The sequence below is a fragment of the Zingiber officinale genome, chromosome 11B (assembly GCF_018446385.1).
Source record: "Zingiber officinale cultivar Zhangliang chromosome 11B, Zo_v1.1, whole genome shotgun sequence".
Taxonomy (NCBI): Eukaryota; Viridiplantae; Streptophyta; class Magnoliopsida; order Zingiberales; family Zingiberaceae; genus Zingiber; species Zingiber officinale.
In genome coordinates this window covers 73940121-73962805 of record NC_056007.1, presented here as the reverse complement: position 1 = coordinate 73962805, position 22685 = coordinate 73940121, and the positions used below count along the sequence as shown (strand labels likewise).

Genomic DNA, 22685 nt, shown 5'->3' with positions numbered 1-22685 from the left:
ATTAACCGAATTAATGTCACATTAACAAAGGGATGAGCAAGGATTGTCGAGTGGATAAGCCTTATCCGCCACATCATTGATTTTCTATGTACTTTCGGTCGACCAACGAGCCACGTTAGCAATTCGATCAGAGGTTATAAAAGAAGGCGAGGAGCTCTGTTAGAAAACACAACACACAACTATGAAACTCTTTTTGTTTTGCAAAGCTTTAATTAGTCTTCTTGTACGCAACTACTATAAGAGGCTTCTCCACCTCCTGTACTTTCCCGAAGAGAAGAAGGTTAGTAGACATGCGCTAAATTGTGCATAGCACCGTGGGGGGTTGTGAACAAAGTAAACGATTGTGTCCTTACTTTTATGTTTGTTTTTATTTTTTGTTTAATGTGTGTGTCCTTACTAAGCCATTAGTAAGAGAAATTTAAATTTTATTGTAGGTATATCATTCACCCCTCCCCTCTAACGATCAAAATCGCTTTTGCAATACCAACAATCTTAATCATCCAATTGGGGCTCTAACCCTCTGTTTGGGAGGAGGTGAGTGAAGGGGAGGGAAGGATAAATAGGGGGAAGGAGAATTTTGACCGTTGTTTCAGAGGGAGTGAGTTACGGAGAGGAAGGGGAGAGAAGGGTAAAGTTTACCCTTGCATGCTCGGGAATCAGCCAAATTTCTTACACCCCAATTTGGGGTGTAAGAGCATCCACATTAGTTTCTTTATCTTTATATCTAAAATTTAGTATATGTTTACTCGAAAGCACGGATGAGGAAGGGAAATGAATTTATGGTAGAAAATTATCCTCGGAGGAAGAGAAGAGAAAGGGTGGAAAAATCCCTTCCTTTACATGCTTGTTTATCTTGATAGAGGAAGGTGGATACATGCAATGTAATTTTGTAAATAAAAAGGGTACATGCGTCATTTTTATGTACATGATGTAATTTTACGAGTTAAAAAGTGTACATGCGTTATTTTTTTTTTTGTATATGGTGTAATTTTGTAAATGAAAAGGGATATATGCGTCATTTTTTTCCCATTTGCTGCTTTTCGTCCGATTTTGAGGTGATCAATTTTTGCTCCAAAATCATCCGTTGATGGATTACGTTTCTTTTCTATCTGAAAATTTTAATGAAGTAAACGACGAAAATTTTTCCTTAATTTTGGTTTCCGCTCTCCCGAGTAAACTGACCATTAGGGTAAATGACCCACTTTATTAAATTTAGACGATTACTTTTTACTACACACTACATCAACTATCCTAAAATTTCCATTATCTTTAATTTTTTATTATTTTTTTCTCTTTCTTCTATTTTTATTATTATATTTATGGAATGAGTGGAAGGAGAGAGATTGAAAAGAAATTTTATTTTATTATTACGGTAGAAGTTTCATTCCCTAAATTTAGAGAATCACTATTCATCAAATCTAAATTTAGGGAATATATAGGATAGCTGATACAAATATTTTTTAGCTATCACATCCAAAATTTAGGATAAAATATTTACATAGGTTAGCTGATGCGGATGCTCTAAGGAAGGGTAAGGAGAAATTGTTTTAATTTTATCCTTATTTTTTTCACATGCGGATTTATTTAAATAAAAAAAGGATATTTTATAATTTTATATATTTAACCTTTATTCCTTTCCCTTTCCTCCCGAATAAATGTTTTCTCCCTCCCAAACAAGGGTAAAATAAATATTTTACTTTCTCTCCATTTTCCTCCCTTCTCTTCCTTTTCCCTTCTATTAATGAACTTTCCTTCACTCCATCCAAACTGAGGGTAAGTCACCCAATTAGTATGTCTATCAACCTAATAATTCATCTAGCACGAACAACTTAACCAACTGATTTTGTACATATGGCTTAATAGATGCACCCTAGCCAACCGATGCATATGATCACATAACCGAAATCATACTAGGGGAAAAGTTGGGTTTATCGATGACAATTTGCTGTCTAAATTGAATTTGGCCGATAAACATTTAAAATTACTAGACAAAATGAATTTACCCAGAAATAATTATAATTACTGACCAAATTTATTTTGGCAAGCAATTTAAAGTTTTTTACCAACCAAAGTTAAATTTGGCCAGTAATGATACTACACTTAATCTTAGCCAAAAGGTCGCTCATAAATTGGGCAAAGTGCTTCAAACCCATGCAATAGTGCAATGTAATTGATTAATAAGAAAAATTCGCAATAATACGACGCAGCTGAGTCTCGAACTCTAGATCCGTGATTGATTAATGAGAAAAATTTCCAATAATACGCCGCAGCTGAGTCTCGAACTTTAGATCCTGATTGATTAATACTAAAAATTCTTAATAATACATCGTAACTGAGACTTGAACTTTGGATTTCTGATTGATGCTTTTATGAAAATTACTAATACACTTTATAATTATTTTTGATGTGAATAGAAAAAAGGACATTAACATAATTTAATTTTGGACTTCACCAAAGTTAGTTAGTAATGGTCTAGATTCTTAATAAAATAGTAAGCCTAGACCCATGCAATAGTGTAAGAGTGACGCAAGCGATCTTGCATACGCGTTGTGCGTGTAATATAATACATGAATACACGTAAATTTTATAAGAACAAATACTACACTTAACCTTAGCCAAAAGATCGCCCATAAATTGGGTAAGGGTGTGCCAGACTCATGTAATAGTACAATGCAATAGTGACGCTAGAGAATCCCTATAGCAAGCTACTATAACAGACTCACCCTTATAAAAAGTTAATTTAATATATCATACTTGATCTTAGCCAAAAAAATGAGAAAAGTATATTTTCTAACATCGTTGGCCCAAAGAATTTATAGAAGTTTTTCTACTCGCAGTGTTGTTAATTCAAAGATATGAGACTTGTTGGTGCAGGGAGCACCAGACGATCGAACCTAAGTTTAGATTATGGCAAAGGGTCCAAAGTTAAGGTTACTTGTTGTCTAATAAGATTGAATGAGTTTGTAGGAAAGTTTTAAGTGTTCTTAGGCAAAAGTCCTAGTGGATTCTAGATAGGTGGAAATCCCTAGGGGGAAGTAAGCTTAGTGTTGGAAACTGACCTTTCTCGGATATTCAACTAATTAACAGACACTTGTAATAATAAAAAGAAGAGACTAAATTAAAAGATCAGACACAAGAGGGTTTACTTGATTTGCAATCAGAGGATTGCTAATCCAAGGCAAAGATGACGCACTATCTGATTCTCCTCTGGGCGGAGTAGCCTCTTACAGCGTTGACAGTACACAAGAATAGAAAGCACAGAAGGAAATGAATTACAAGTTCGTTGATTTAACTGTGCAGATCAGTGCTATATTTATAGCACAGGTCGGAGCACCCCCGAAGGGGTTCTGGGCGCCCTAGGGGGGGATAAAATTTTATCCCTCAACGATCAGATCGCGTTTGACGCGATCCTGGTCAAAATCCAAGTCTGGGCGCCCCGGAGAGCTCCGGGCGCCTCAGAGCCCAAAGTCAACAGATGTTGACTTTTTCATCTCCGGTTTAGCTCGTCTCGGTCCAGATCTTGTTCGCTCCAGCTCCGCTAGCTTGGGTGATCTCGGCCATCCGGAATAGGGCTCACCCTAACCCAAGTTCCGGCCTTCTCCTCGAGCAGCCTTCCTTCCCGGTTTCTCGTCCCTCGAATGCCGCGCACGTTCTTCTCGTCCACCGGTGTACTCTTCTGCGGTCACCTCGTCCCTTGGACGTATCGAGCCCTTCGACTCTCTCCCCGTGCCGTCCTTCTCGCTAGCCGCGTCTTCCGCTCGACTTCCTGTGTTCCTAAGCTCCTGCACACTTAGACACAAGGGTTAGACAACGTATGACCTAACTTAGCTTGTTTGATCACATCAAAACACCTTGGGGTTCCAACAATCTCCTCCTTTTTGATGTGAGCAACTCAAGTTAAGTTAGGGTAAACATATGCAATAAAAATAACTTATTTGCAATTAAGTCCATAGATATTTCAATAAATACCTCCCCCTAGACTACTTAACATACTTCTCCCCCTTTGATGACATAAAAATTGGGGTTATAAACAAGTCTAAGGTGAATTCTAAAAATAATCTTAAGTGGAAAAAAATTTTTAAGCAAAATGTCTAAGTAAAGACACTCTTCAGAATTTTTTTTTTTTTAAAAAAATATTTTCTAAGGCAATATTTAAAAAAATTCTAAGTTAAAAACATGAAAAAAAATTTTAATTTCTAAAACAAACATTTTCTAAGTTTAAACAAAATTTTCAAAACAAATGTTTAACAACTTTTAAGCATTATTTAATTCTAACTTTAATACTTTTTCCAGAAAATTAATTAAACATTTGATTTCAGTATTTTGGCTTCCAGGTCGTGGCGAGGCACTAGGCCTTCTTGGTTATTGGAGCAACAACCACTTCCTTAGACAAAGCCTCATAAAGAAACTATCTGTTTAACTTTCTTGCTGAAAGATGTTAAAAAAATTCAAGTTAAACATGTTTTCGGAACCCAATAGAGGTTCCTACCTACAGGATTAACCAAGTATTTCCTAAGTACATAAACTTTTGATATATTTCTAATTTGACTTTGATGAAATCTATAATACCAATTTAAACCTCTATAATTTCTAAAAGTAGAAATATTTGAACCATTAGACTTTTTCAAATTTTCTATTTCTTCTTTTAGTTTTTCATTTTCAATTTTCAATTTATCTAAATCCTCTATCAGACATGATTTTGCCAAAATTCTTTTTGTTTCTAAAATTTCATTTTCTAATTTGGTATTTTTATTTTCTAATTTATACATGGATTTAGCCATTGCTTTAATACCAAAGTAAAGTTGATCAGGGGGTAAGAGGTATACCTCACTTACCATATCAGACTTGAAGCCTGAATCTCCCCCTGCATCGCTGCTTTCATCTGAGATCGCTCCCCCTTCATCGATGCTAGGTTCTGATGTGCTTTACCCTTCGTAGCTTGCCATCAGCGCTAGCCCAGCATATTCTTGAATCTCGGACTCAGATGATGAAGTGGCGTCCCAAGTAGCTTTTAGGTTCTTGTGCTTCTTGAGAATTTTGCCTTTGTCCTTCTTTAGTTCTGGGCAATCCTCTATTAGGTGTCCTTCCTTTTGACACTGGTAGCAACACATCCTTCTTCTATTTCTTGGATTCTTTTTATTCTGCATTTCTTTGAATTTATTTGATCTAAAATTTTTTTTAAAGTTCCTTACCATGTATGCTTCCTGATCGTCTTCTAAATCTGACTCGGGTTCATCCTTCTTGGTTGTGTTTAGTGCAATCATTTGGCTTGCTTCCTTTGTTGTCCTGACACACCTGGTTTCCTACAATTTAAGAGTGGAGAATAGTTCTTCTAAAGTACTTACCTCCAGGTCTTTCGAAATGTAGTAGGCGTCGACGATTGATGTCCAATCTGAAGTTCTGGGAAACACGTTGAGTGCGTAGCGTATTGTTTCCCGATTTGTTACCGTTTCTCTGAGGTTCTCGAGACCAGTAATCAGTGTTGGTGCAACCTTAGGTCAAGGTTGACCTGGTTGACCTGACTCGAGTTGACCTGACTCGAGTTGTATTTTGATGTTTGACTTAGGAAGATTGTTGGTGCAACCTTAGGTCAAGGTTGACCTAGTTGAGTTGTATTTTGATGTTTGACACTCGTGGAAGAGTTGTATTCTTGATATGGGACAAGAATAGATGTTTGGGAGATTATTGGTGCAACCGTAGGTCAAGGTTGACCTGGTTGACCTGATTCGGGAAAAAGTCCAAGTATAGAGACTTGGCACTGGAAAAGTCCAAGCAGGGAGCTTGGCACGCGAAAAGTCCAAGTATGGAGACTTGGCAACGGAAAAGTCGAGCTTGGCATGGAAAAGTCCAAGTATGGAGACTTGGCACGGGAAAAGTCCAAGTATGGAGACTTGGCACGGAAAAGTCCAACTGGGATGTTAGCCAGTTGGAAATCCTGGTGAGTGAATCCAGGTGAAAATCCTAGTGAGTGAAGCTAGGTGAAGGTGAAAGTCCTGGTGAGTGAAGCCAGGCATTCGGGAAAATCCTGGTGAGTGAAGCCAGGTGAAAATCCTAGTGAGTGAAGCTAGGTGAATGAGAAAGTCCTAACTGGGATGTTAGGCAGTTGGAAAGTCCTGGTGAGTGAAGCCAGGCAGTTGTGGAAATCCTGGTGAGTGAAGCCAGGTGAAAACCCTAGTGAGTGAAGCTAGGTGAAAGTCCTAGTGAGTGAAGCCAGGCAAGGGAAAATCCAGATGGATCAGGGATGATCGGACTTCTAGTGTTGGAAAGTCCAAGTAGGTCAAGGGAGTGATCGGATACTTGGCACGAAGAGGAAAATCCAGATGGATCAGGGATGATCGGACATCTGGTGTGGAAAAGTCTAAGTGGGTCAAAGGGATTGACCGGACACTTAGCGGGGAGTGCTAGCAGGTCAAGGGAGTGACCAGATGCTAGGGATGATGTACCAACAGGTCAAGGTTGACCGGATGTTGGTGTGGAAGCCTTAGGTTTAGGGCTGAGAAGTTTAGATCGATCTGGTGATCGATCCAGTGATACTGCGTTTGCCCTGATCGGTCTGGTGACCGATCAGAATTAGATCAGTGGCTCACTGATTGTAATCTGATCGGTCTGGAGACCGATCAGGAGGCAACGCAACCTCGCGAGAAGAAAGCCGTGGATCGGTCTGCTGACCGATCCACCCATGGCCTGATCGGTCGGCAAGACCGATCAGGCATAAGCCTGATCGGTCTGTGGACCGATCGAGGCGCCGATCGAGACACCTGATCGATCAGGAGGTTCCCTGATCGGTCCATGGACCGATCAGGAATCTAGCCGTTGCGACGCAACGGCTAGTTCTCTGCTCTTCTTCTTCGCAGGTATAAAAGAGGGCTACAGGACTTCAGTGAAAGCTCTCCCGCAGCTACTTCTTCTTCCTTCTGGAAGTTCTCTCCTGCCTGAAGCTTCTGCTTCTTCTTCCTGCTGAGCTTTGTTGAGCTCGTTGGGTGCTAAAGCTTCGCGTGAGCTTCTTCCTGTTGCTGGTTTTCTAGCTAGGCTTGGATCCGAGAAGCTGCTGCTTCACCAGGGTTCCTGCTGACTTCAAGAAGGCAAGCAAGTGTTGTTTACATTTCTGTTCTTGTTTTCTTGTTCCTATTTGTACTCCTATTGCTGTTGCAAAGATTGTGGTGAGGTTTCTCCACCCACAAGGAGTATCTATTAGCCGGGTTTCCGGGGACTCATCCACCGACGGATTGATTGGGTTCGTCCACCTTACGGACACGCCGAGGAGTAGGAGCATCATCTCCGAACCTCGTACATCGCTGTGTTAAGGTTTGATATTCTTCCTTTCATTTCTAGTTTATTTTTCCGCTGCGCTAACGAATTGTAGGAAGAAACGAGCGATTTGGGGCGGCTATTCACACCCCCCTCTCTAGCCGAGTACGTAGGATCCTAACAATCAGTTCTTTTACCTTTGCGTGTAGACTGGCTACCTTCTCACCTTTTTCCAGTCGGATGTTCATTAGCTTGTTCCAAAGGATGTCTCTTCTAGCGAGCTTCGCTTCGGACGTGCCTTCGTGGAGTTCCAGGAACTTCTCCCAGAGTTCTTTAGCAGATGAATAACTTCTGATGCAATTGACCTCTTGGGGCGGCAACACGCTCAGTAGATGATATTCCGCACGGCTGTTCGCTACAGACTCATTCTGCTCCTTCTTTGTCCAATGGCTCTCTTCTTTTTCTTCTCCTTCTTGATTCATCGGAGCTACAAAACCATACTTCATAATAAATCGAATTTCAAATTCAGTTCTTAGGAATACCTCCATACGTCACTTCCAGTCTGCGAAGTCCCCCGCGAATTTTGGTGGAACGATGCTTGGTCCGGCCATCTTGTTGCTTCGATCGGTGGTTAGTCCTCCTAAAGCGCCTTGCTCTGATACCACTTGTTGGTCCCTTTGGAGGCCGGCAAGAGGGGAGGGGTGAATTGCCCTACAAAAATAAAACTGACCTTTCTCAGATATTCAACTAATTAACAGACACTTGTAATAATAAAAAGAAGAGACTAAATTAAAAGATCAGACACAAGAGGGTTTACTTGGTTTGCAATCAGAGGATTGCTAATCCAAGGCAAGATGACGCACTATCTGATTCTCCTCTGGGCGGAGTAGCCTCTTACAGCATTGACAGTACACAAGAATAGAAAGCACAGAAGGAAATGAATTATAAGTTCGTTGATTTAACTGTGCAGATCAGTGCTATATTTATAGCACTGGTCGGGGTGCCTCGAAGGGATTCTGGGTGCCCTGGGGGGGATAAAATTTTATCCCCCAACGATCAGATCGCGTTTGACGCGATCCTGGTCAAAATCCAAGTCCGGGCGCCCGAAAGGGCTCCGGCCGCCCCGGAGCCCAAAGTCAACAGATGTTGACTTTTTCATCTCCAGTTCAGCTCGTCTCGGTCTGGGTCTTGTTCGCTCCGGCTCCACTAGCTTGGGTGATCTCGGCCATCCGGAATAGGGCTCACCCGAACCCAAGTTCCGGCCTTTTCCTCGAGCAGCCTTCCTTCCCGGTTTCTCGTCCCTCGAACGCCGTGCACGTTCTTCTCGTCCACCGGTGTACTCTTTCGCGGTCACCTCGTCCCTCGGACGCACAGAGCCCGTCGGCTTTCTCCCCGTGCCGTCATTCTCGCTAGCCGCGTTTTTCGCTCGACTTCCTGTGTTCCTAAGCTCCTGCACACTTAGACACAAGGGTTAGACAACGTAGGACCTAACTTAGTTTGTTTGATCACATCAAAATACCTTGGGGTTCCAACACTTAGGTCCTTGAGGGAGGTAACCCTAGGTGGTGGAAAGTCCTAGTTGCAGTTAGGCAAGGCAAAGTCTTGGCTGGTCGAACACTTTGGGCGAAATCTTAGAGTCGGGGACTCTAAGTGAAAATCTTAGTGGTCGCAGACCAGGTGGAAGTCTGGACGGGTCATGGAGCAGACGTTTAACATGAAGACCTAAAGTCTCGAACGCTGAGCAAAAGTCCAGACGGTCTGGAGGACTGGTTTAGCAAAAAGGCAAACTCTCCTTAGAGGAGTAGGTGAGGACGTGTTCCCTTTAGGAGGGAACAGTAGGTGTCGATTCGACTTAGAGTTTTAGCGAAACTCGAAGTCAGAATCGGACAGTCCGAGGCTGTCAAATTCATAGTAAAATTTATATTTTGGATATTGGTTATTGTCTAGACTAACTTTATTTTGCAGAAAATAAAGTATTAGAAAAATCTGGTCCGAGCGCCCGGAGCTAGTTTAGGCGCCCGGACTTGGTCCGAGTGCCCAGAATGCCAAAAGTTATTTCTTCGCCAGGTTGGAGTGCGTTGATTGGATGGGCTGACATCATGGTCCAGGCACCCTGAAGGATTCCAGGCCCTCGGAACAACCTATTTAAGCAACATTTGACCGACAACTCAATATACAACTCTGGTTTAGCAAAAAGGCAAACTCTCCTTAGAGGAGTAGGTGAGGACGTGTTCCCTTTAGAAGGGAACAGTAGGTGTCGATTCGACTTAGAGTTTTAGCGAAACTCGAAGTCAGAATCGGACAGTCCGAGGCTGTCAAATTCATAGTAAAATTTATATTTTGGATATTGGTTATTGTCTAGACTAACTTTATTTTGTAGAAAATAAAGTATTGGAAAAATCTGGTCCGAGCGCCCGGAGCTAGTTTAGGCGCCCGGACTTGGTCCGAGTGCCCAGAATGCCAAAAGTTATTTCTTCGCCAGGTTGGAGTGCGTTGATTGGATGGGCTGACATCACGGTCCAGGCACCCTGAAGGATTCCAGGCCCTCGGAACAACCTATTTAAGCAACATTTGACCGACAACTCAATATACAACTCTGATTTACAATTGCTCTCTTACACGCTGCTCCAAAGACGTTCCTACGACTCCACGATGTGACTCTGACGATCGAGTGATGCTACTCTGACAACCGAGCAACACGACTCTGATGACTGAGTGACGCGACTCCAACAACTAAAAGCACAACATTCCAGATCTCCAGAAGTTGTTGGTATACTTTTAATTACAACACTTAAATTATAAATCTATTATACTCATCTTTGTAAAGATTTGTCGAACTGATAGTGAATTGCCTAATGAAAGTGATCAACGATTACGAGCCTTGGAGTAGGAGTCATCACAGACTTCGAACTAAGTAAAATTAAACTGTGTTAGTCATGTTTGTTTCTCTTTCTGTTTCTATTTTCGTTGCACTATCTCCGATCGTGTTTTTCGAACGAACTAGCCACGAGCGCTATCCCCGCCTCTAGCACAATGATCATATAATTGACATCAGAGCGATGACACTTTGAATTGGTGAAACCATCAATTGTGCAGGGGGTTCCTTTTTGGAAAAGAAAATTGTATATCATTTTTGTTTAAAAATTATATACGCCTTTCGTTTTTTCCCTCTATTTTTTTTTTAAAATTCATGTTTATTTTTTCACCATTAATAAGAATTCGTGAAATATCACACTTGACAAATTTGACATTATATATTTTTATTTTTTATTATTTTATTATTATTATATTTTTTCTTGAAATTGATATCATCACCCCTTCTGAATAGATTTCTTTTTCGCAATCGAGTTTTTCCTATCTCAGATTTATTTTTCACAATCGAGTTTTTCCTATCTCAAATCTGGTGTAGCACCACTCGAGTTTGTTTATTTAAATTTTTTATCTCGCACTACTAAGCCAAGACCTAGTCTTGGAACAAATTTTATCATTTTTGTCTTTGCAAGAGACTTTTTCTAAATGGCCTACCAAGAAGGCTACAACACTGCTGCCTACTTCTATTATCTAGTGAAGATTTCGGCTACTAGAAGGGCTGAATGGAGTACTATCTAAAGATCGAGGTAGAAATGTAGATCATCATCCAAACCAGCTTCGCGCTTCCACTCGACGGCAATGGAAAACCAGTATCATGTAAAAATTGTGACTCAATATAATGAAAAAGATCGAGGTTGATGGCAAGGCGACTGAAGCCCTCCAATACGGACTAACTAAAGAAGAGATGAACTGAGTCGACCCATTTTCAAGCGTAAAAGAACTATGGGAGAAGCTGATCGAACTGCATGAGGGAACCTTAGACACCAAGGTAAGCAAACGTGATTTGATATTAAATAAACTTTATAATATAAAAATGCAAGAAGGTGAATCGACAAACCAACTTCACGCGTGGATTCAAGACCTGCTCAACGACCTCCACGCAATCGGTCAAAAGTGGAAAACTGCGATGTTATCAGGTATACACTCAACTCCTTTCTGAGAAATACTTTGTGGGCGTCCATGGTAAATTCTTACAAAGTATCTAAGGATCTTTCCTTAATTAAGTTAGATGAGTTATTTTCTGAATTTGAGCTTCATGAACAAACTAATACTACTCAGATCAAGAAAGGTATTACTTTGATTGCAGGAACAAGTAGAATGCGGGAACCAAAAATCAAGCACCGGGCCAAACTTGAATCCGAAAATGAACCAGACTCAGACGATGATGACAAGATCACTGCCGAGCTTGTCAACCTAGCATGAAAACTCTACAAGAAAAAGAAAGGATTCACTAAAAAGGACATCAAGAAGGTGATCCAATAAAAAACAGTACAACCTAGTCCAAAAGCCAAGTCCGAAGTAACTTGCTACGGTTGTAACAAAAAGGGGCATATCAAAGTCAACTGCCTGAACTAGAAGGAACGGAAGAAGCAACGGAAGAAGGCACTACAGGCAACGTGAGATTAATCTTCTTCAGAAGACTCTGATGAAGATGTCGAGCAGACGAGCTTCCTCGCACTTACGGCCTGAGAACAAGTCGATAAATCTGAAACCAAGAACGAGTAAGAAATCGAGTTTAAGAGAAGTCACAGATCTGTATCCGTTTCCCAAGGGCCTAACCCCACTGTAAGTTCTTCCCAAATAGATAAATTGCATAACTTAGTGAATTATCTTATGCGCAAGTTAGTTAAATCCAACGTCTGGGTCAAGTCACTTCAAAAGGAGGTAACAACCCTTAAGAAAGTGACTAACCCAAGTTCCTTGATTAAACCTATTCAGACTGGAACTTCAACTCAAGTTCAACAACTTGAGGAAGAAAATTTTAAACTAAAAAGTCAAGTCAAGGAACTAAAGGAAATATTGGAATGGTTCACCTTGGGCTCTAAAAATCTTGATCTGATTCTTAGAAAATAAAGAGTCGTATACAATCGATCCGGACTTGGATGTAAAGCTAAACACAAATTCAAATCATATTTATGTCTTGTTAATTATACCAACAGAGGAACAGTCCAAACATGGGTCCCCAAGTCTAACTTGATTAACCAAGTTAGACTTGGTTAATAATGAATCTTCAAGGATCAAATCTATTATCTTGATAGACCCTATCGAGGCTATAATCCAGGGGGAGATAATAGAAAGACCATTTTTATCATTAGATATACTTGTTTGATGACTGATTTACTGCTTTTATTATACATGCTTAGACTAAGGTAGATAAGGACTTAGATTAAAAATATGAGATGGACCTAGGTTTAAAATAAAAAGTAGTTAACCAAACCCAAATTAATTAAACTCAATTCAATTAAATTAACTTTATTAAAATTCAACTAAAGCTAATTAATTTCAAAATATTACTTAATTTCAAAATCTAATTAATTTTTAAAATTTATTTTTTAAAAGTGGTAATTAATTTTTAAAATATTAATTATTTTTAAATATTAATTAATATTCAAAATATTAATTATTTTCAAATTTTAATTAATCTTTAAAATTGTAATTATTTTCAAATAATCTTCAAAATTTTAATTTAGAAATTCAACCTATATTTTAAAATTCAAAATTTCAAACTTATATTTTAAATCTCAAATTCAATATTTTTGAAATCTAAAATTAAATTCAAACTTAAATATTTTAAAATTAAAAATTTAGTATTTTGAAATCTCAACTTAATTGTTTTTGAATTTCAAACTTAAATATTCTTCAATATCATAAATATTTTTCAAAGTCAAAGATAAAATCAACTTAACTTAACTCCATCTCACACAAACTCATAAGATGAACATACTTGATAACATAGAATGGGTGAGTGAGATGAAAAATTAGGAAAATAAATAATTATTTCTATTTTTAATTTGTGTTTTTTTCTTTGAGCTCTCATACTAGGACTCTAGGACCCTTAAACTTAAAACACTTATTTTCTTTTGCATTAAATTAATCAAGGGTGAGTGAAAGGAAGTTAAGGCATTAATTATTTTTTAAAATTTCAAAGTTAAATTTTTTCCTTTGAAAAGTTAGAGTATTCTTGTTTTCGAAATTTTAAAGTTAAAATTTTTGTTTAAAAAATTTAAAGAATATTTTGAAAAGGCAAGTTCAGTTTTTTGTAACTATTTTTGAATATAAGCCTTAAATATTTTATTTGAAAAAACAAGTTTAAATATTTTTGTATCAAGAAAAATAAGTTTTTATCAAATTTTTTTAAGAAATTTTTTTATCAAAGTATTTTTTAAACTAAATTTTTATCAAAATCTTTTTAAAGCTAAGTTTTTATCAAATTTTTTAAGCTAAGCTTTTATCAAAATCTTTTTAAAGCTAAGTACTTAACTAAGTTTTTATCAAATTTTTAAGCTAAGTTTTTTATTTTTAAAGCTAAGTTTTTATCAAATTCTTTTTAAAGCCAAGTTTTTATCAATTTTTTTTCAAAAGCTAAGTACTTGACAAAGTATTTTTTTCAAATCTAAGAATTTAGCTAAAGATAAAGCTAAGAAAAGTGATCTATCTTTACAAATCAACTTTCTCTCTAACTTAGTATCTTTTTGATGCATATCAAAGGGGAAGAGAAAGGTTAAAGTTAAGTTAAAACTATTAATTAAGGGGGAGAATAAGGAAGATTTTTTTGATTAAGGGGGAGCATAAGGGAGATTTTTTTTTGTCAAATTATCATAAGTTCTTTTAATTATTTCACTTGTGCTTATGCTTAAGTTCTTTGCATTATTATTATGTTTTACTTAACTTTGAACCAGGTTGCCATAATAAAAAAGAGGGAGATTGTTGGTGCAGGGAGCACCAGACAATTGAACCTAAGTTTTGATTATGGCAAAGGGTCTAAGGTTAAGGTTACTTGTTGTCTAATAAGGTTGAATGAGCTTACAAGAAAGCCCTAAGTGTTCTTAGGCAAAAGTCCTAGTGGATTCTGTTGGGACCGAAAAGTAGCTAGAGGGGGGGGGGGGGTGAATAGCTCGTCGTGCTCGTCTTCATAGTTGGCGTTGCTTATTTCTTCAAAGATGTGCAGTGGAAATGTACAGGAAACAAAATACATAACGCTAACAAGAGGATTTACTTGGTATCTACCTCACAAGAGGTGACTAATCCAAGGATCCACACACTCACGCACCCTCCACTATGAAACACACTCTTCTACGGTAACTACCGAAGGCGGAGAAGCCTTTACAAACTCTCAATACAAGAAGAAATGAAAGGATATGAAATACAAGCAAAAGCTTACAATAAACCCTAACCCTAACTTCTCTTCTTGCTTTTGATTCGCCTCTTGACTTGGAAGAACCTCCAAGAATCTTCAAGAACTGGCGATCTGAACTTGAGAGAGAGCTGTGGAGTCGCTGGTGAAGATCGGAGATGAATCGTGTAAGCACTACTGAAGGAAACGCTCGCCTGTAGCTAAATACGACGCCAACGGTCGGATCCCGATCGATTGGATTGCTCCCAATCGATCGGGGAGTCTTTGGATCGATCAACCGATCGATCCAGAGTGCCTCTGTGCTCTCTGGAATAGCCTGGATCGATCGGCTGATCGATCCAGGGCTTATCGTGCACAAACAACAGCTCCCAATCGATCCACTGATCGATTGGGACCTCTGGATCGATCCACGAATCGATCCAAAGGGGTTCTGTTCGTGGGGACTCACCCGATCGATCAGCTGATCGATTGGGCATGATCCAATCGATCGATTGATCTATCCAGATCTGCTGGATCGATCAGCTGATCGATCCATATCTGCTAGATCAATCCAGATCTGCTGGATCAATCCGCTGTTCAATCCAGATCTGCTGGATCAATCCGCTGATCAATCCAGATCTACTGGATCAATCCGTTGATCAATCCAGATCTTGGTTTTTGCCCAAAAGCAAGTCCAAAGCCCCCTAAACCAACATCCAGTCAACCATGACTTGTTGGTACATAAAACCTAGCATGGTCACCCTTGACCAGCTAGGACTCTCTCACGAAGTGTCTGGTCAATCCCTTTGACCACTTGGACTTTTCTCCTCTTACCAAGTATCCGGTCAATCCCTTTGACCTACTTGGACTTTCACCAGATGTCCGATCAGCCTTGATCCATCTGGATTTTCCCTGTGTCTGGCTTCACTCACCAGGACTTCTCATCTGCCTAGCTTCATTCACTAGGACTTTCCTCTGCCTGGCTTCACTTACCAGGACTTTCACCTAGCTTCACTCACTAGGTCTTTCCTTCTGCCTAACATCCCAGTTAGGACTTCCCAGTCAAGTATCCGGTCAACCTTGACCTACTTGACTCTTCTTCAACCAACCTGATCAGACCCTGATCAGAGGGGAATTGCACCAAACAATCTCCCCAAATGAACAACTGCATTGTCAAATATCGAAACCCAAACCAAGACTCAAGCTTGGTCAACCAGGTCAGCCCTGAGGGATATTGCACCAACAGATTCTAGGCAGGTGGAAAACCCTAGGTCTTAGGGGGAGGTAATCCTAGGTGGTGGAAAGTCTTAGCTATGGTTAGGCAAGGTGAAATCTTGGCGAGTCGAGCACTTTGGGTGAAATCCTAGAGTCAGGGACAATCTTGGTGGTTGGGGATCAAGTGAAAGTTTAGACGCGTCATGGAATGGACATTCATCATGAAGACCTGAAGTCTCGGATGTTGAGCAAAAGTCCAGACAATCTGGAGGACCGGTCTGGCAAAAAGGTAAACTCTCCTGAGAGGAGTAGGTGAGGACGAGTTCCCTCGAGGAGGGAACAGTAGACGTCGATTCGACCTAGAGTTTCAGCGAAAGTCAATGTTAGAACCGGATAGTTCGAGGCTGTCAAATTCATAGTAAAATTTATATTTTGGGCATTAGTTATTGTCTGGATTAACTTTATTTTGCAAAAAATAAAGTGCTAGAAAAAACTGGTCCGGGCGTCCGGAAGGGATCCGGGCACCCGGACCTAGTCCAAGCGCCCGAACCTGGTCCGGGCGCCCTGAATGCCAAGAGTTATCGCTTCACCAGGTTGGAGTGCGCTGATTGGATGGACTAACGTCACGGTCCAGCACCCTGAAGGGTTCTAGGTGCCTGGAACAACCTATTTAAGCAACATTTGACCGAGAGCTCAATATACAACTCTGATTTGCGATTGCTCTCTACGCGATGCTCCAAAGATGTTCTTGCAATTCCAAGATGCGACTCTAATGACCGAGTGACGCTGCTCCGACAACCAAGCAACACAACTCCGATGACTGAGTGACGCGGCTCCAACAACTGAAAGCACAACTTTCCAGATCTCTAGAAGTTGTTGGCATACTTTTAATTACATCACTTAAATTGTAAATCTATTGTACTCATCTTTGTAAAAATTTGCTGAACTGATAGTGAATTGTCCAATGAGAATGCTCAACGATTGCGGACCTTAGAGTAGGAGTCGTCACATGTCACAGACTTCGAACTAAGTAAAAACAAACCGTGTTAGCCGTGTTTGTTTCTCTTTCTGTTTCTATTTCCGCTGCACTATCTCTGATCGTGTTTTTCAAACGAACTTGCCACGAGCCCTATTCACCCCTCCCCTCTAGCGCAACGATACTACAGGATGAAAAAGACTCTAAATTCTGAATTGATTAATGATAAAAATTCTCAATAATATGTTGCAACTAAGTCTCGAGTTTTAAATCCCTGATTGATTAATGAGAAAAATTTCTAATAATATGTCACAGCTGAGTCTCGAACTCTAGATTCTTGATTGATTAATGAGTAAAACTCTCAATAATACACTACAACTGAGGCTTGAATTTTAGATCCTTCATTGATACATTTATGAAAATTACTAATAAACCTTAAAATTATTTTCGATATGAATAAAAAAAAGGATATTAATATAATTTTATTTTTGACTTCACCAAAATTAATTATTAAAATATCTAGATTCTTAATAAAATAGTTGCTCAAGTTTGACTAACTTTTTTGGATTTCATTTAAAATGTCAATCTAAAAATTTATTAAAAAAATATAATCAATAATTATATTAATTTTGATTGCTAAAAAAATTAAAAATATCATCCAATTTTTTAATGATTTCTTTTTAAATATTTCAACAATATTGATATTAACAGTAGTTAGTAAAAAAAATTAAAAATATCATATAAAATTTATTTTGATATATTTTTATAAAATTTTTATTATTTACAATTTTTTAACAATTTTATTATAAAATTTATTTTGAGTAAGCTGAATAGGCTAGGCTGGTAGTCATCAGGCCAAATGCTCATCTTCTCAATTTAATTAATTTCAAAGAAAATTCTTTATATCTATATGCAATTTTATGTTAGTTCAATAGTTCAAAATGGTTACTCCGACATATCAACAATTGATATTTATATGGGTATTTACTAAATAGATTTTAAAATTAAATGGATATAAAATATTTCATTGAGTATTTGATCTCTTATCTTTTGCTAGGATAAAATATCTCATTTGATGTTTGATCTTTCTTATATAATTAATCATTATATTAGGATAAAATATTTTTATAATTTATTTATCTATATTTTACCCAAAAACTAACTATATTTTACCCGAAAACTAACTATAATGAGTTGCTTGAATAATATTATCATTTATTCTAATGGTTTAAAATGGTTGTTTATTTGTTTCCAACTAGATTTAGACATTTTTATTATTAATAAAGTTAATATTAGTAATCAAATACTTCTTCCGTATTTTCTTCCCTAAAAAAGCACGATGTAATCCAACGCTACTCACATTTCCACTGTTTGATCGATTGCATCTCCGCCGTTCATATTTCTTATCCTTTATCCTTTAAATAAAGATTAAAGAAAAGTTAAAATAGTAGAGGCGCGTACTGAAAGGTCCACAGCGCATCGTCCTCTGCGGCTCTTCGCATCTCGTCCTCTGCTGGCTGATCCGCTCAAATGGTGGTGGCCTCCGCCACTCCGCCAGCTGCGGCCGACCGTTGCCGACGGTTAAGATTTAAAATATTTTATTTATTGAAAGCTTTAGTTATTCTTAATTTGTCCGAGTTTTTAAATGTTAGTCATTTTTAATTTATCTGAGTTTTTAGATGTCTAGCTATTTGATTTTGTATATGTATTTCTTATCTATTGATCCTACTATATAAGAGATAGAGTTTGAAAAATTCTTATGTAAAACTTATTTATAAGCTCAATTTTTTCATTAACGAGCATAACCTTTTCATTTTCAATATATCTCTTTTGCTTTTTCCTTGCCATTATATCAGTGATATCAGAGTCAAAAAGAAACAGCAGTTTTCATCTTGCAACAGCAAGACTCAATGACGTCTGACAACAATTTTAAGCAACCTTCAATTCCACGTTTTGAGGGTCACTATGACCATTGGAGTATGTTGATGGAGAATTTTCTAAGATCAAAAGAGTATTGGCTAATCATTGAATCTGTAATTCAAGCACTAGCAAAATAGATTTGGAAGGGGGAAAGCTCAAAGACTTGAAGGCAAAAAATTACCTTTTCCAGGCAATTGATCGTCCCATCTTGGAAGCAATTCTTAGTAAAGAAACTTTTAAAGGTATTTGGGATTCCATGAAGAAAAAATATCAAGGCTCTACTAGAGTGAAGCGTGCACAATTTCAAGCTTTGAGAAGAGATTTTGAGACTCTGCAAATGATTTTGAGACAAGTTTTGATATTACTCTCAAAATTGGAAGCTTAAGTGTTAAAATTAATAGACCCCAATTTTGAGGAGCAAAGCATGCTTTGCTTTTTGCTCTATTTTTCCAAGATATTTATGAGTTTGACAAAGACGAGCAGGTCAAGTTGTTGTGATCATTTTCTTGTAGTGTTTGTATATACCGGAAGTCAATGATTGTATGCTCTTTAACAACCTTCAATCCATGTCATTTTTTGAAGTCCACCGAATATAGTTCAATTAAAACTATATGCTAATACACAATGCCTAAACTGATTCATTGTTTCGTATGCTCTCTCTAAGAATGAGTTATTTGTTATGAAAGACAATCAATTGAATCCTTGATCAGACAATTTCGTTATGCATCTTTAGTTTATAGAAAGGGTGACAGAATATAATTTTGATCATTAAATATTAAATTATAATTATGATAAAATAATGAATGATTTAATTATCAAATTTACATTTAGTCACTAAATTAGCAACTAATTTTAATTCGGTCATTAAAATTTGTGACCGATATATTATATTCTAATTTTAATTACCGAGATGGACTCTATTCCTACCATTGTAAACTTTGATGAATCTAGAATTTTTGGAAGAAACAAGAAGTGTAAATTGGTTGTGGTCGCTCTTAAAGTTGATTCGGTCATCTATGTGTTTGCAATCTATGACCTTGCTAGAATCGGTAATACTGCACTAGCTCAATTAGTCCTCAAACATTTATCTAAAAGTGATCAAGAGACGGGTTCTACAAATCCTATTGAATCTATCAATGAACAACGAGTACTTTGAGAAGATGATTTGGTTGTCTTTGACAAAAGCATGCAATGTCATAAAGGCTACAAAAGAGATCATCAACGAGATAATTGGAAAAACTGTGAGTGTCAAAGCTTTAATCGCATGCAGAATCGTCTTAAGTAACTTGTGAAAGGCAAGAGATTCTAGCTTGTGCTTGACAATTTATGTCGGAAGGAACCCATGTTCTAGGAGAGACCATGTCATCTTCTTCTGGTGGGAGCAAAAGGAAGTTGGATTTTAATCACGGCTGAGAACAATGACATCTCAAGGGGGATGATTGATCCCTATTTGGAGTAGTTATAGGGTCTTTAGAAGGATGATCGTTAAATTAACGATAGATTAAATTTTAAAGATAAATTTTAATTTTAACGATAAATTTTAATTTTCTATCACAAATTAGCGATTGAAATTGAATCGGTCGCTTAAATATCAATGGATTTCAAAATTAATGACCGATTAAATATTTGATCTTAAAATTACATTATGACCTATAACTATTTGGAGCAAAGTCTCCAGAAGGATGTGATTGTTACAAATTATTTAGTGCTATAGCATTTACAAAAGCTAATGAGGATGTGTATTAGAAACTTAAAACATCGGTGAAAGTAGGATTCGCTTCTTGCGGCCAACTCTTGAAATCGAAAACAAATGTCAACAATTGGAATATCATATGCAATGAAATGCTATGTCTGGAAGACAATAGCACTTGTTCAATCTTGAGAAGTCTATGGTAAGTTCCCATCAATTGTTTAGGGATGGAAGTAGGGCTTTGCTTTTTGCTCTATTTTTCTAAGATAATTATGAGTTTGACAAATAACATGGTCAAGTCGACCAATATTCGAACGTAAAATGAACATTTTCTTGTAGTGTTGTTACACGCCAGAAGCCAATGGTACCTTCAATGTCATTTTTCAAAGTCCACTGAATATGGTTCAAATAGTAAAATAATGTACATGCTAATACACAATGCCTAAACTGATTCACCGTCTAGCATCCTCTCTGTAAGAATGAGTTATTCCTCATGAAAGACAAATCTTTCATCATGACAATTTCATTATGCATCTTTAGTTCATAGAAAGGATGACTGGATTTAAATTCGATTGCTAAATAATAAATTATAATTATGTTAAAATAGCAAATGATTTAAAAATTTTATCACTAATTTAATTATCGAATTTAAATTTAGTTACTAAATTAACAATCGATTTTAATTCGGTCAATAAGATTAGAGATCGATATATTATATTCTAATTTTAATGACTGAGATGAACTCTGTTACTACTGTTGCAATCTTCAATGAATCTAGAATATCTTTGGAAGAAGCAAAAGTGTGAATTGGTTGTGGCCACTCTCAAAATTGATTTGGTCTCAAATCTACATGTGGTTGTAATCTATGGCATTGCTAGAATCCGTAAGACTGCACTAACCCAATTAGTCTTCAAACATTTTTCTAAGAGCGATCGAGAGGTGGGTTTTGCAAATCCTATTGAATCTGTCAAGTACTTTGAGAAGATGATGTGGTTGTCTTTGGCGAAAGCATGCAATCGTCATAAAGGCTATAAAAGAGATCATCCTGGAGATAATTGGAAAAACTACAGTGTCAAAGCTTTAACCATATGCAAAAAAAAAAAAATCTTAATTAAGGAACTTGTGAAAGGTAATAAATTCTTGCTTGTGTTTGACAATTTATGCATGAAGGAACCCATGTTCTAAGAGAGACGGTGTCTTCTTCTTCTGGTGGGAGCAAAAGGAAGCCTGGTTTTGATCACGGCTCACAACAATGATATCTTGAGGGGATGATGGATCCCTATTTGGAGCAGTTTCAGGGTCTCTAGAAAGATGATTGCTGAAATTATTATTTTATAATATTTCCCCAAGCTAACTAGGACGTCGATCAGAAACGTACAGACATCAGTGAAAGCATAGCGGACATCTGTCATAATCTCCCTGGGTGAACTCTTGAAATCGGAAAGTGCAGTCGACAATGAAATGCTGGAAAATAATAGCCTTGTCCAATCTTAAGGAGTCTCATGAAAAGTCACCATCAATTGAATTAGGATGAGCTAGTTATAGTATGTGGATATCACAAGGTTGGGTATAGAGAATGCTGAAAGTCAATGGTAGCGTGCTCTTTAACAACCATATGTCATTCATCTAAACTACATGCAAATGCATAATGCCCAACTTGATTAGTCATCTTGCATGCTCTCTTTCTAAGAATGAATTTCTGGTTATGGAAGACAATGACAGATTAGAATTGTTAGATTCAGTTGTCAAGTTAGTTCACCTGAGATACCTTGGCCTTGTTGGAACTAATGTCAAAGAGTTACCTGAATATGTAGAAAACTTTACATTTTGAAGACTTTGGAGACCAAATTTTGCTACAATTCCTTGTTACCGGCCAGCAACATAACCAACTAATCTCATACATATGCCTCAATTGATTCACCCATGTCATCCCAACCGATTCACATGATCACCTAACACAAAAGGGTTCTTCAGCCCAAGTTCATAATATATGTCTTTTTAAATGACTGAATAGATCATAAATTATATATGTGAATAATGTAATACAATAATGATTACTAGAATAAAGTGATAAAAAGCGTTGCTTAATTATAAACTGAAAATGAATTGTATCCCACGAGTATTTGTGCCCAAGTATAGGCATATTAATGTTACAAAAGTCATAGAGAATTTAAATCCCCAAAAGAAAGATAAGGAACGATAAATCCCTTTTTAAATAGGGGATAAAAGAAATGCAGAGAATTGTCTCACTTATCCATCCATACCTATATAAACATAAATTAAGCAATTAATATCCATCGACTTACTTTTCTATTAGTTCATCTATACCTACCCATTTGTCTCTTTTCAGCTTGCCTTAACAAACAGGCTCATAACGTTATAAAGTTTGCATTCACTTAGATTACTACCTTAAAAAACTGTCGCTGAAAATA

General features: G+C 37.5%; 1 pseudogene; it reads right to left on the bottom strand.

Annotated features, from left to right (window-relative positions):
- Positions 1-2639: 2639 nt before the first annotated feature.
- On the bottom strand, positions 2640-2785 carry LOC122035466 (annotated as a pseudogene).
- Between the last annotated feature and the right edge of the window lie 19900 nt (positions 2786-22685).